The following is a 16277-nucleotide window of genomic DNA, read 5'->3' as shown; positions in this document are numbered from 1 at the left end:
TGCTTGCCTAACCTCACCATCCCACCACCCTGGCCCCCTCCCTGAACTGTCCAAACATTCCCCACCTAACACCCCAGACTTAGCTTGCTACAGAATCCATGTGCCTTCTTCTTGGGCCTGCTTGCAGCCCCAGCAGTGCTCACTAATGTGCTCTCGGCACTGCCAGGGCTGCTGGACCTGTGAGTCAGCTCCACGCCAACTTTGCTTACGGGATTTGGGCAGGAGGGTTGTGGGGCTGGGGGAGGGGGGGGTTGTGGGTGAGGTGGGGTATGAGCCGTCTGCCTCCTCGTAATATGCAGCCCAAAGTTTCAGGCGGTCGCCTTTCATCAGAATGGGAAAATTTTGCACATATGTAACAGGGTTTAAGCAAACACAAGAGCAGGAACAGAGGATGGGGAGGAAAGAGCTAGAGGGAAGGTTTTTGATAAGGTGGAGGGCAGAAGTAATTAAATGATAAAAGGAGTGATGGGACAAAACAATACATGGTGTAAACAAACAATCTAAATCTGTTGTTTTTTAGGTTCTTTCTGTTTAACCTTACTTTTTAATAAATATGAATGAGCCATTTTAGCCTGAATCAAAGGTATGTCAATTGGAGAGATCAGAAGAGTGCAATGGTATCCCATAACATTTCTAGTGCATGGCAGAATGATAAAATAGTTTGTTTGCCCAACTGTTCTAGATACTTTGTATATGAAGTCAAGTTTCAGTTCATAGGCAGTGTAAATTTATTCATGGGAGCTGACCTGTTGGGCTGAGCATAAATTAAAATGATCTGGAGAGAGCATGAACCATTGCACAAGTTATGTCTAGTCTAAACTATACAATACTAGGCAGCAGTTCTTAATTACCAGTGGTCAGATAAAGAAAAAAAAACAATGAAAAGGCCAAACTGCTACTCAACCCATGCCTGCTATTTAACTCCAAAACGAAAACACTGCCTGAAGCATTTTCAATTCTGTGAAACAAAAATGATTATGGACTGCTAACACGAGTCAAAAATCAACTTAAATTTGAAATATGTCCAGAGTGCAGCTTCTTTTCCTCTAGTAATCAATGCAGCTATTAACTCACATCAGCACCTTCCAGGCTTGATGTGCCTGACAGAAATGAAGCCAATAAGATTATGAGAGTCTATCGAGACACATCTTTTCATCTGACGCATCAGCAGAAAGGGCAAACACATCAGTCACCACTAGAATCCCCAATACACTATGGAACTTATAGCTGCACATATATTAGCTCAGTTGGCTAGAGTGCGGTGCAGACTGACCCCAATAATGTGGGCTCAATCTCTGTAGCAGTTGTGGCATTTCATGGATGCTTCCCTTTCCTGATGTGGAGTGGTATCCTTCAAGCTATGGAACTAATTGTCTTTCTATAATGGAAGGAATTTTTTTTGTGACAATTGCACATTTATATGCCCCAATCAAATAAAAGAGTTAACGGTAAGATTTCTGGTAATGTGCACGGGCACCAGGTCCTCCAAATTTCTTGGCTTCACAACGGTGTGATCAGCAACCAGCAAGGTCCTGTCATATTGTATGAGGATGTCCTTGATCTCTTTCTTGGAGGCTTCTTCCACATATTTCTGGTAGTATGCCACCAATGCTTTAGAAATGGATTTGGCGGATAGCATAGATTTGTGTTACATGACCACTGCCCTTCACACGAACTCTAATGTTGACTCCAGCAAACCTTTCCTTACGCAACAGTAGCACTGGTTCCAACAGTTTGTACTGTAAAGTTCTTGGCTCAATCTGTTCCAGAGGCCTTCTATTTACTTTGATAAGGCCATTTCCTCTTTTGCAGTGGACAACAGCAATTGCTGTTTCCTTTTGCCCAAAATACCTGGACCATTTGCAAAGGACCTTTAGCGGGCATCTTCCTGTTACTGGATGGTTCTTTGTGGACTAAAGCTAATTATCAATTACCATCATCAAATGAGCTTACTTATACCATGATCAAAAGAAAACCCAAGACTGTCTGTAGCACCTGCATGAAATAATGCACTTCTGCGAGCTTTCAGAGTCCTCTCACAGTGACATAGAAACAGGATCAGCCAGTGAGCACCATTTCATTAGGTTATGGCTGATTTGTACATCAACTCCACCTACATGCAATGGTTCAGTAACCCTTAATACAATTGCTTAACACAAACATATAGACGTCAGTTTTGTAATCTTCAATAGGGTTTCAGACTTCCACTACCCTTTGGGTGGAATCGTCGCAGGTTTGTACTAAGTGTGGTATCGGGCAGGTAAAACAATGTTTTACCCGCCTGTTGCGATGGCGGGTTTTCACACCGTATCGCCCCAAACCCACCGCATTACTTATGCATTACCGGGAAATACGCTGTTTCCATGGTGGGCAGGCACTTATCCGTGGGCCACGCCATCACCTCACTGCTTCATCATGCCAGGCACCATATTTAAAGTCCAGCTGCACACACCACATCTCAGGGCTCCCAGCCCACAACTGCTTCAGGGAATATGTCCACAAAAGGCAAAAAGACTGCAGCCCCCAGGTTTAGCAACGCGAACCTGAAATGCCTTTTGGATACCATAGAATCCCGCCAGGATGTCTTCTACCCCCACTCAGGCCGCAGGGTGGGCAGTAGAGTGACCAACCAGGCTTGGGAGGCAGTGGCAGCTGTGGTCAGCACCACCACCCTTCAAAAGAGGACAGTTACCCAGTGCCAGTAAAGGATGAATGATCATTTCCATTCCACCAGGGTAAGTCACTCTTCTCACACTCTCAACTCACACATTCACAATCCCATCACACATCCTCACTCATTGCCAGTTCAAGGGACATCACCATTCACTCTCTCACACACACCATCATTGTCCTCATCCCATCCATTGGACCAATCACCACCTACACATGCCAGGCATACTTATCAACTGGTATGGCAGGTGTCCTGCTTACACTTTCTCCATCTCTATTCATGCAGGACAAGCTGGCACACAACAAGAGGGAGAGGTTGCAGGATGGTGGAGGAATGCCGGAAATTAAGGTCCTCGTGGACTTTGAAAACAGAGCCATCCAGCTGGCCGGTGAGGATCTGGATCATTCCTGTGCTGATGGTGAGGTCAGCAGTGCTCTACCATGTGAGGGTCCAGCAGTGCAACATCCATCAGACAACCATGCTATGAGTGACGTGTCCTGTTCACAGGCCACTGCCATGCACTAATTATCTCCCCCTGCTTCCGCAGGCACATCTGGGAAACAGCCGAGGGAGTCCACGACCCAGGGCTCCAATCAAGCCCCAAAGAAACCTCTGAAGAGGAATCTGTAGCTGCCCTCCTTGAAATCCTGCCGCTGCTCTCACCCACACCATCCACCAACGCAGAGACACACACCTCAGTGGGACTTAGCTTTAGAGTAGTCTCGGGATCACAATCTGGTGAGCACACTGCACTGTCTGTAGGGGAGGCGATGGCATAGTGGTATTGTCACTGGGCTAGTAATCCAGAGACCCAGGGTAATGCTCTGGGACCCAGCTTTGAATTCTGACACAACAGATGGTGGAATTTGAATTAAAATAAAAAATCTGGAGTTAAAAGTCTAATGATGACCATGAATTGTCGATTGTTATAAAAACCCACCTGGTTCACTAATGCCCTTTAGGGTAGGACATCTGTCATCCTTACCTGGTCTGGCCTGTGACTCCAGACCCACAGCATTGTAGCTGACTCTTAAATACCCTCTGAAAAGGCTTAGCAAGCCACTCAGTTGTAACAAGAAGCTACAAAGTCACAAAAATGGAACAAAACCGGATGGACCACCCGGCATCGACCTAGGCACCGGAAATGACAATGGCAAACGCAGCCCTGTTGACCCTCCCAAGTCCTCCTTACTAACATCTGGGGGCTAGTGCCAGAATTGGGAGACCTGTCTCATAGATTAGTCTAGCAATAGCCTGACATCGTCATCCTCACGGAATCATACCTTACAGATAATGTCCCAGCCTCCACCATCACCATCCCCGGGTATGTCCTGTCCCACCGGCAGGACAGACCCAGCAGAGGTGACAGCACAGTACTGTACAGTTGGGAGAGAGTTGCTCTGGGAGTCCTCTACATCAACTCCGGACCCCATGAAGTCTCATGGCATCAGCCCAAACATGGGCAAGGAAACATCCGCTGATTACCACGTACCACCCTCCCTCAGCTGATGAATCAGTGCTCCTCCATATTGAACACCACTTGGAGGAATCGCTGAGGGTGGCAGGGGTGCAGAACATACTCTGGGTGCGGGGGGGGGGCTTCAATGTCCATCACCACATGGTAGCAGCTCCACTGAGTCAGCTGGCCGAGTCCTAAAGGACATAGCTGCTAGACTGGGAATGTGGCAGGTGGTGCAGGAACTAACAAGAGGGGAAAACATACTTGACCTCATCCTCACCAACCTGCCTGCTGCAGATGCATCTGTCCAAGACAGTATTTGTAGGAGTGACCACCGCACAGTTATTGTGGAGACAAAGTTCCGCCTTCACATTGACGATACCCTCCATCATGTTGTGTGGCACTACCACCATGCTAAATGGGATAGATTTTGAAAGGATCTAGCAACTCAAGACTGGGCGTCCATGAGGCGCTGTGGGCCATCAGCAGCAGCAGAATTGTACTCGAACACAATCTGTAACTTCACAGCCCAGCATATCCCCCTCTCTACCATTGCAAAGGCAAGCTCGGGAACATCATGAAGAAATGTCCACTGCACTTCTCAGATTGCAAGGCACGATGGAGGAGTCCGTCCGCTTTCAGGCTGAGGTGATAGCGCCAGCATGCCAATGCACCGAGGTCCACACTGGCAGAGTGGAGGCCGCCATTGAGACCTTGGCCCAGGATGTTGCTCCTGCACTGCTGCGCATGCTCAACTCCATCACTGATGCCATACTTGCCTCCAACAGTGAGAGGGGCGCGAGGCAGCTCAATCTCACTCCAGCTACCCCTTCTCCTCAATGTGTCAGCCTAGGGCACTGGGACACCCATAGGGAGGAGGATCAACAGGTGTGTGTCCCGCCCCCACCGAGGCCAAGAAGGGTGCCACTGCCACACAGCAGGACTCCAAAAACAAGGCGAGCCCCTCCAGGTCTCGGACCTCCATGGGATGCCCGCCAAAGTCACCACAGACAAGATGTAGCAGTCAGCAGGCTGCCTCCACCTCTGCTGTAGATGACTGTGGAATACCAAGACATAGCAGTAGGGTTAGGGAAGTTAAGAAGATGTAATTGCACAGCCTGGACATGCATATTAATCACTTGCACATACTGTTCACTGTTATCAATAAAATCCCCCTGCCTATGTCTCCTTGGTCTGGTGAGCAGTGTTTGTGTTACTCAGATGTGAAGCCTTTCTGTACAAGATAAAGGCAGGTGTCTCAGTCCAGGGCCTCTTCCCTGTTCTCTGTGCAGCCTTCAGACCAAAGTGATGGTCCGGCCTCATACTCCCTAGACACATTAGTGATGCCTGCACCTTGATGGTGCTTGTCATTGCTGCCAGAATATGTGGGCAGGCATCACAGAGTTCCGACATTCTTTCTGTGTGCTCTCAGCACCTTTAGGTTTGGGCTGGTCCTCTTTCTTCGGTATCTATGACCATTGACACTGTGCTCCTGAACGGCTCAGGTGTTGAAGGCGGAGAAAGGGTCAGGTGCTTCTAAAGTTTCTTGGCTGCGTCTCTATTATATAACCCTGATCACAGAGCACAAGCAAGCTGCCCTCAGCCAGACAGGAGTTAGACATGCTCAGAGGCTATGTGAAGATCTATGGAGTATCCTCACTGCATGTCTTCATTGTCCTCCTGCAATAGAGCAACTATTAGGGCCTCCACTGTGTCTCCTTGAGATGAGCATTATCACACAGCGTAAGTGTGCTGCTTTTATGCCTTGGGTAAATGAATTCATTGGCCAATGAACTCTAACTGCACACCTTCCTATATTCTCTTCAGTTGCTGCTTGCAATCAATAATGGGGAGAGACTGATGTAAGAATAAACAGTGATGGTTTATTGAGACATAGGGCAGAGCACCAGATCATATGTGCTCACTCAGAAACCTCCAGAACTAGGTGTACAGTTCCCAGTTACCTGTGCTATACAGTGATTCGTCAGTGCTGTCACTTGCATTCTCTTAAAGGGATAGGGTACCTCACTTTACCACATCCCTGCCCTTTTACTTAAAAGTACAGCTAACAAGCTTAAATCACATTAACTGTTTACATAATAACTATTTACAGGTCAATTCTCTCAGGAGGCCTTCTTTGATGGGTTGGGCGTCGTAGCCCAACAACCTCGGCTGGTGTTTCTTTGACCTCCTTTTCAGGGGCAGTTGTCCACTATGTCCCTCAGTGGATGATTTCACCATCTTCTGGGTGCAGACACGTTCAATCCTGCTGCCCCTCCCCTTGAAGCTGAAACAGATAAAGGGCAACAAGCACAAAGTAATACAGCAATGAGTTACATGATGTGTGAGGAGAAAGAGGAAAAAAGAAAAAAAAAGATGTTTTTCTTTCTGAGGACTGTCAATAGTTTCTCTTTTTCTTCCTGCCTGTCCTTTTCTTGGTATCATTGGCTGGTATCTCTGTCTTCTCTTTAATTTCGCTGTTGGCTGGACTAGACTCAGGCGCAAGCTGACTGCGAATGAGCTCAGTAGTTGGGTTTCCCGACACCTCTTCTGAGAATCCAAGGCCTTCTAGCTTTAAAGCTTCAGGACTTTTACATGGCTGCTGCTTCAGCTCTTCCAATTCTTCCCTATTCTAATTAACAGTTTGCATATCATTGCCTCTTCTCAGCTAATTTATTCCTTAACTCAGCCAGAGGCAGTCTTAACTTTTCCTTTTCTTCTTCATATCTTTCTCATGGCACAAATTGGGAGCTGATTGAATTTTGTAGCACATGAAAGTCCTTTACTAGATTTGCCATATCCTTGCCAAGGATGCTGACTTCAGCATGTACTCTGTCCTGGTGTAATAATTCTACGGGCTACTCCCAGAGGGTCTTTGTCTACTCATTTATTTCTTGCAGCAACACTTCTGGTTTTGAATTGGGAACTTAGTGGGCCCTCAAGGTTTATCTCTCCCAGCCATTTCCTTTCGATGAGAGTCAGTCCCCTGCCTGACATTACAAATGGGGGTAATTTTGCAGTCTGTTCCTCATACTGCGCCTTGACCTGACCTATCCCTTTCACATTTATTTCTTCGCCCATGTATGTCCTCAGCTTTGTGTCTGAAGCTTCTAACTTCAAAGGATGGATTCCTTTACTCAGGCATCTAAATGTATGCTCTTCATTGACAGACATCGACACACCCATAAAGAACTTTCATCTTAATGGGTTGTCCGTAAGTAATGACTACTTGGATTGGCTCAGTTCTGCCCACTTTGAGTTTATATAACAAATGGATGTCTGATTCTATTTCTTCTGGCTCTTCAATGAGGCATATTTCATGATTTTTCCTTCTGCCTTTATAGTGTTGTTTTAGCCTTTCTCAGCAGTGCCATCTTATGTGGATATAGCGGTGGCAGAAAAAGCACTTGTCTTGTTTGAGTTGTTGTTCGCTTATTGGAGGCCTGGATGTATTTCTCTCATTTATTTTGTGGGTTTTCAGTGCAGTACCATTGTTTTCCAATGGTCTGGAGCTAGAGAGCATTTCCCGCCTTTCCGTGGAGTCTGAAGTTTATGTGTCTTTTGTTGCCAGATTGTCCTGCTTGACCAGATGGATAGCATCATTTTGTGTCTTTGAGAACTTCAGAATTTCTAACAGCATTCTCCATCGCGGTAACTAATTCTAATGCCTTATGAAGTCTAAACTAGGTTCGGCTAGCAAACGCCTTTGAATAGTATCATCTTCAATCCCACATATCAGACGGTCTCTCAACACAAGTCCAATGGATGTTCTGAATTCACAATGTTCACTTAAATGCCTTTAAAATGGCCACATAGTCAGCTATTGTCTCCTCTGAATTGAACTTGAAGCGCTGCATAGTAACTGACGGCTTTGGTGTCAGGTGGCTCTGTACAATTTTTACTAACTCATCGAAAGTCTTCGAGTCTGGGGCGCTAGGCTGTGGATCAGCCCATATGTTTTGCTCCCACATGAGGAGAAAAGAATCGCCCCTTCATCTCCCCCCCACCACCGACCCCCCACCCCCCCACCCACCCCCTACCCCCACGATGTTGTTAGTGGCAAAAAAAACGTTAGGCGTTCGACATACTGAAACCAGTCATCTGATATGGGGTTGAATGGATCGACACGCTCAAACTGTAGCATCATGAATAACTGCAAGGGGACTGTACTTCTGATAGGCTTTCCGGGTAATGATGAATTTAGGTGTTTGGCTTACCGCGGAGCCGCCTTCTTTCTGGGGTTTCTTATAATTTTCTACCCATAGCCATTGTTCATGTATTTACCCTTTCAAATGTATTGCCGCTTTAAGAGCAGTCACTTTTTATTTTAACTGTCTTTGCAGCTGTTGTCTTTTCTCTGCTGGGTTTCGTGCTCTTATGGGGTTTTGGTGGGATCCCCGCGATCTCGATTCTGCCATTTAAAAAAAAAATTTCAAACTGCAGCACTGCTTTCTGCTCCGATTGCTGGCTGTCACCTATTTTATAAGGCAAGTACAGAAGGTCTTTCCAATGCGTTTCACACCCATCTTGTGGATTCTCACTCAGGGGTCTTGCAATGTTTTTATCCTTGTCGCCACTTTTATGTCTTGGGTAAATGAGTTTATTGGCCAGCCGAACTCTAACTACGCGCCTTCTTATGTTCTCTTCAGTTGCTGCGTGCAATCAATAAAGGGGAGAGGCTGATGTAAGAATAAACAGTGATGGTTTATTGAGACATAGGGCAGGGCACCAGATCATACGTGCTCACTCAGAAACCTCCAGAACTAGGTTTACAGATCCCAGTTGCCTGCACTGTACAGTGATTCATCAGTGATATTACATGATTAGTACATTTGCATTCTCTTAAAGCGACAGGGTACCTCGCTTTATCACAGCTGCTATAAGCCAGACTGGAGTCAAACGTTCACAAATGTGATGTGAGAATCTATGGGGTCTCTTCACTGAATGTCATCATCGTCCTCCACAAATCTAGCAACTAGGAGGGCCTCTTCAGCACGCCTGCCTCGCCTGGCCAGTGCAAGGGCCTCTTTCCCATCATCGCCAGCTTCGAAGACCTCCTCACACTCAGCCCCATCGATGTTCTCCTCATCCAAGGAGACCTTCAGCTCTTCCATCTACTCCTCAGCCAACTCCTCTAGTGCTAGGTTGTAAAGGGGCCAGCAGGTGACAATGATGTGTGCCACCCTCTGTGGACTATACTGCAGGTCTACCTGACCAGTCCAGGCACCGGGACCTCATTTTCAGCATCCCAATGGTCTGCTCCACCAAGCTGCGAGCTGTAGCCTGAGCCTCATTATAACTTCTCTCTGCTGCAGTCTGAGGCCGCCGCACGGGTGTCATCAGCCACATCCACCCTTGTCCCCGAGGAGCCATCCCTGCAGCTTCTGTGGAACCTGGAATAGGTCAGGGATCTGTGGGTGACTGAGAATGTAGGGGTTGTGCACACTCCCTGGAAACCATGCGCAGACCTGGAGAATGTGTTCGTGGCGGTCGCACAACAGCTGCACATTCAGCGAATGGAATCCCTTGTGGTTGATATAGTTGACTGCGTGTTGTGATGGAGACCTGAGCGCCACATGAGTGCAGTCAATCGGACCCTGCACCTGTGGGAAATCTGAGATCTGGACAAATCCAATCGCTCTTGCATCCTAGCTGTCCTGGTCTTGGGCGTAATGCATAAAGTTGTGTGTCCTCGCAAAGGTGACATCCGTGACCTCATGGATGCATTTGTGGATGGAGGGTTGAGATATCCCACAACGATCTCCTGTGGAGCCCTGAAAGGAGCCACTGGCATAGAAATTGAGCGCTGCGGTCACTCTCACGGCCACTGACAGTGGATGCTCTCCATATCCTCATGGTGCCTACTCCTGCAGCAGCTGGCAGGTGTGACCAACCAGTTCCATAGACAAGCGCAGTCTCTGGCAACACTGGTTCTCGGTCATCTGCAGGAATGCAAGGCAGCATCTATAGGCCCTGGGTATTGTTAATCACCGACTACTGACAGCTGTCTGTGGCTCCTCATCTGTGTGTGTGGGAGTCCCAGGTGCCCCTTCTTCCTGAGGTTGCTGCTCCTGCCTCTGTGCAACCAGGAGCCTCAGCCACTCTCTCCTCCATTGGATGCACTCTGGGTAGGCCATAAGGTGTAAAGCTAGCTCGCTAGTTTCCATGATCCTGATGTACTCCTCCTCCAGGATGAAAGAAAGACATGTGGGTTAGCATTGGTGTACGAAGAATCTGTCCTGGTTAAGTGTGAATGTCTCTTATGCATCCCAGAGAGTGCTGGCCACCACTTGGATGGCCAGAGATTAGTGCACTGCATGGCTGCCCAAAACCCCACCCACCTCCACCCACTCCACCCGACCAGTTGGTGTCAGCTTTGCCCATTGGACTGCATGCTGTGCTCTCAGCTCAGGCGTAAGCATTCTCCTAACCTGCACTGCAAGGCTGCACTGTTAGCTTGAGCCATGGGGGAGACTGGTCCAAACCAGGATGATGACATTGCAAGGGTATGTGAGTGTCTCCATCAGTGACTGCTCCATGGCCAGCTTTAGCGAGGAGATTGTACAACGTGTGCAGTCCTCCAACTGTTCTGCAGTCCACTAAAATGCTCATTGCTTTGCAGTCTGTGCTAGAGGGGTGAAAATCCCTGGAGCACTTGGTGGCACTTTGATGCCTCTGCATTGTTTGAGTGGGCAGATAAGCTAGGAGCCCGACTCCAAGCATATCAATGTGGCTGTGCCTGAACTGTCTCAGTAGCAGAGGAATGGTCAATTTATATAAGGTGTCCCTAATGCGTGGCCATTTCCTCGCCCACTGACACCCCCACACTCTGAATGCTTGTGCACTGCGTTCAACCACAGGGAAGCCCTAGCCCCCCACCTTCCACCCCAAGTCACCTCAGCCGCAGGGCTACCCTTGCTCCCCTCCTAACGAGCCTCAAGCTTGAAGTCCAATAGGAGACCCTGGTGAGCATTGCACGTTACTGTGTACTCACCTCCAGGTTCTCCCCAAAGTGCAGCCCGCCAAGTGCACGCCTCATATATGCTGTTGAAACATGTCAGCATGCTTTCCTGTTGACATGGGGGTGCTATTCAGCCGGATGGGGGGGTGGGGAACAATCCTGGTGGGCAGACCTAATAACCATATGCAGATGTATTACAATGAGGTTCCCGACATCCGACTGCAGGAAACGCGGCCCACCAACAGCGGCTGAGCAGACGATCACAAACAGGTTTCATGCCCTGTTCCACCAATCGCACCACATTGTCCGCTCATGCCACCGAACATGGTGGAAAATCCCGGTCTTTGTGTGGATAAGTGATGCCTGGCATCATTTCTGAACAGTACCGCTCTAATTCTAATATTATATCCCATTGTTCTGTATTCACTTGCTAGGAAAAATTGATTCTCTCATTCTTCCCTATCAAATCCTTTGATTATCTTAAACACCTCAATGGCCCTTCTTTCATCATGAGGTCAGAAAAAGCAATGTTTACTGATGATTGTACAGTCTTCAGGTCAATTCATAATCCTACAGATGTGAAGCAATCTGTGCCCACACACAGCAAGAACTGCCTTCCATCCAGGCTTGGGCTAATAAGTGATAAGTAACATTTGTGCCACACAAATGCCTGGCAATGATCACCTCTAACAAGAGAGAGCCTAAACACCTCCCACTGACATTCAACAGCATTACCATCATTTAATTCCCCACCGTTAATATCCTGGGGATGCCATTGACTATAAATATACTGTGGCTATAATAGATCAAAGGCTGTGTGATTTGAAATGAATACCTCACCTCATGACTCCCTAAACATTATTTACCATCTGCAAGGCGTAAGTCAGGAGCGTGATGGAATAATCTCCAATTGCCTGGTTGAGTGCAACTCCAACAACACTCAAAACCATCCAGGAAAAAACAGTCTATTTGAGTGGCACCCCATCCACCATCTCAAATGTTCACTCCCTCCACCACCGACAATGACATGGCTGAAGTGGCTCATCTGCAAGATACACCGCAGCAACTCACTGAGGCTTGTCCAACAGCACTTCCCAAACCCAAAACCTCTACCACCTAGAAGGATAAGGACAGCAGGCACATTGAACTCCATTGCCTCCAAGTTCCCCACAAACTCAGACACTATCCTGACTTAGAAATACATCACCGTTCCTTATGATCACTGTGTCAAGATTCTGGAACTCTTACCTAACAGCGCACAGCATTACTTACAGCAGACTGATTTCCACAGTTTAGCACTACCTTCTCAAGGGCAATTAGAATTGGGCAATAAATGCTGGCCTTGTCAGTTACGTCTGTATCTTGTGCATGAATGAAAAAAAAAGAAATAAATGAGAACAGCCCTTAATCTTCTGTACTCAGAGGAACAGAAGCATATTCTATGCAGCCTCATGATTAAACCCTTTAGGCCCAGTAACATTCTGGTGGTTTAGTCTTTGCTCATCCTTTTCCCAGGAAATTTAAAATGAATGCTAGACTTCAGAGTGGAGTTTTGAGTGACTCCGGCTGTGGACATGGCCCCATATACAGTTCATATTATCCGCTCGGATGTTCTGTCTCAATGCTAAAGGGTCAGTTGCAACTAGGTCCATTCAGTGACTTTCCTATTATTGAAAGTATATTTAGTACAATGTTGACAGAACATGTGATCTAGCCCAATGGTTCTCAAACCTTTTTCAGTTGAAGGACCCCTTTACAAATGAATTATTAATCACAGATCTCTGAACTAAATTATAGTACATATAATAAGAAAGTAAAGAGATTTTTAATATTGTTTTTAAGAAAACACACAGTTATCAATGAGATGGGTGTACCTGTTTCTCACTGTGAAGTCTGTTGTTCTTTGCTGTGCTGCTTTCTACACTCCAGGGCTGCCTCCTGTCTCACGCCAAATCACCTCATTTTTACTTTCACATTCTGGAAAGATGTTACCGATTTCCAGGGGTCCATGGACCTTTAAATTCAGAACAACTGCTCGGGCCTGTCCTGCATCTCTTCTCTCAAGGTAAACCAAAAATATTAATTTCCTTTTCGAACAATTGCAGGGAATTTTGACTTACATGATTCGTCTTTTTCAATTTTAATTTCCATTGAATTCGTCTGAAATGAAAATTGTGAGAGATGTATAACCTACAGCTGAATTGATCTGGCCGTTTTGTATTATCGCACGTAGTCAAATTTTTTCTTCTTCTTAGGCAATCCCTTGGGGTCGAGGGGTTTGCTTCCAGTCTGATGTGATGGGTTCAGAGATTTGTCTGGTAAATTCAATGCGTGACCTGCAGACTCTGCCACATGTAGGGTAGAAAGCGCTTGAAGGGTTGGGTGGCTGGGTTGTTTGGGGGTTCGTGCACTCTCCCCAATGCCTCAACTTCACTGTTTTGCATTCCCGATGAAGTCTCTCGATGTGTGCGGTGCCTTCCCGAATCAGGTAGCATTCCTGTGCAATAATGATCCTGAGCCACTTCCTAAGCAGCTAACAATGCAGTTACATCTCAGGAACTTGTATAGTAGAAATCACAGAAGCACAGGTCTACAATTTTGATTTTTAGATAAGGGAGATAATTTTACCAGAGTATAATGAGGAATCAGTGCAGATGCAGCTCCCCTGTAATCTGAACTGAACATTATTTACATTCAGATTTTCTAGCTGCCCTTTTCAAAACAGCTTATTAGGGGCTAAAAATACATATGTAGCATTTCATAGAATGTACCAGTAATTGGTCGAATGTCAGCATGTTTGGTTTATCATGATAGAATGGTATAGGATTGGGTCAAAATTCTGGAACTCCCTCCCTAACAGCACCTACACCACATGGACTGCAGCGGTTTAAGAAGCTCATCACCACCTTCTCAAGGGCAATTAGGGGTGGACAATAATTGCTGGCCTAGCCAGCGATGCCCACACCCTGCAAAATAATCAACTTTTTTAAATTTATGAACATGTTGGAAATAGGATCATTTACACAGACAACAATAATGACAACTTGCATTTATATAGCGCCTTTAAGCTAGTGAAATGTCTCAGGGACTTTTATAGATGTATTAACAGAATTCGACACCGAACCACATAAAGAGACATTAGGACAGGTGGCCAAAAGCTTGATCAGAAATAGGTTTTAAGGAGCACCTTAAAGAAAGAAAGAGAGGAAGAGAGGGGAAAGGAAAAGAGGGAATTCCAGAGCTTAGGGCCTAGGCAGCTGAAGACACAGTCACCAGTGATGGAGTGATAAATCAGGGATAAACGTAAAAATTTGAGCAGAATATTCTGCTGCTATTCTGCTGCTTCTCTTCATCTCTGCTTTCACGAGTGCAAATATATTGTGCCAGAATTAAATTCAAATGGGTGTGACATCAATAAATATACATGTTGTAGGCTGTTGCCAACATGTGGAGCACTTTTGCATCAAGACAGCCTGGGGTATTCTACACCCTTCTTGTCATTTCCTGTACTTTTCAGCTTCCACAGTGTCTTACATAATGCATTTGTCTGTTTCAGGTCACTTTTATGTACCTCTCTGGTTCATCATATGTGCTGACAGTTCATAACAAGCATTGCAAATTTAATGGGGTAGGTGGTGCTTGAATCAGCATTCCTAGCATGAAGCTTTCCCCAACAGGAGCTGACATCAGGATTTATGTGTGGAGATCAGTGGTCCCCACTGTCCCTTCAAATTAATGAATGTTGAATCATTTGGAGTATACTGATGCCTATGTCTGATTTCCTGATCTGCACTTTAATTGTACAAATCTCATTGTTAATTCATAAAATATACCTCATTTTGCTCTTGGAATCATGCCTGAGTGACTTGTACAAAACCAGGCAATTGTACTTTAATAAGCAAAAAGTCATGGTCCAGAATTTGATGAAAATATAAATGGGTGTGGAAGACTGTTAACAATGTGCAAACTGGTCAGCAACTTGTGATGGGGAACTGATACCTCATGAATTGTGAATTGCTACTGTAGTATAAGGGTCTGGCACATACAGGATTAATGTGGGACTGATTACAATGCTGCCCACATAGTAAAGGTTTAGAGTTAGCCTACGTACGACTATGAAGACATCCTCAGACCTACCAAACTGCATCCAACACCCTATAACAGTGGTGAAATTCAAACCCGTGCCCCCAAAGGGTTTGGAGTCTCAATCCAGGGTTAGATCTTCCTTTGCTCGCATGAGATCAGGGAGTGTGTTGTCTGCTACTTCTACCACGATTCTGTCTCTGACGAGCTCAGATTTTAAGTTCGCATATTTACTATCTACTGCCATCCTATATAGATCATTGATGAATGAATCAACAGGTTCTCCTGGCTGCTAGATTCGCTTGTTAAATTTAGATCTTCTGAGTATATTACAAATATATGAACACACAAACTAGGAACAGGAATAGACCATTCAGCCCTTTGAGCATGCTCCACCATTCAATGAGATCATGGCTGATCAAACTGTAACCTCCCACCTATCCCCAGTAACTCTTCACCCTCTTGTTTATCAAGGATCTAGCTACCTCTGTCTTGAAAACATTCAAAGACTGCTTCCATTGTCTTTTGAGGAAGTGTTATGACACAGCAGTTGGTAAAGGCGGAGTTATTTAAAACCCCAAAGGGAAACTTTAAACAATTGTCATAACCTATATTTTCAATTGGCATGTTTGAGATGCAGCTCTGAATTCAGAAATGAAACCACCAAGCCTCCAGAGGTTTTTTATTATAAATTAAACAAAACATTTATTAATTTTAATAAGAAATTAAACACATAGTACACCTACAAATTACTACCATAGTAACTATTAAATAAATCTCCAAATTAATCACTCCCAGGTAATCTTCCCCAAGGTAACAATAACCCATCGGCTTAAACAGACAACAGGCAAAGCACATTTTATCTTACGAATTTAAAATTGAGGTCCCCTTCAATTTGCTCCTTCGCAGATACAGCAGTAGGCTTACAGACTTAAATCTTACATGCCTCGGACTTCCACACACAAAACTCTTCTGTATATACCTAGCCTTCCCCTTTGAATGCAAATTTCCATTGTATCACCAGGCCCTTTGAACTCCACCTCTACTAACAATAAAACATCTTCCATAGTATCAATTTTATTAGTAATATAAACATATTGCTT

The 16277-nt window shown here is 45.7% G+C and overlaps 1 pseudogene; it reads right to left on the bottom strand.

Annotated features, from left to right (window-relative positions):
• Positions 1-1429: 1429 nt before the first annotated feature.
• LOC144690766 (small ribosomal subunit protein uS9 pseudogene) lies at positions 1430-1884 on the bottom strand (annotated as a pseudogene).
• Positions 1885-16277: the final 14393 nt, after the last annotated feature.

The sequence above is a fragment of the Cetorhinus maximus genome, chromosome 2, assembly GCF_964194155.1.
Source record: "Cetorhinus maximus chromosome 2, sCetMax3.hap1.1, whole genome shotgun sequence".
Taxonomy (NCBI): Eukaryota; Metazoa; Chordata; class Chondrichthyes; order Lamniformes; family Cetorhinidae; genus Cetorhinus; species Cetorhinus maximus.
Note: the sequence above shows the minus strand (reverse complement) of the source record. Positions and strands in the feature narration are given on the sequence as shown.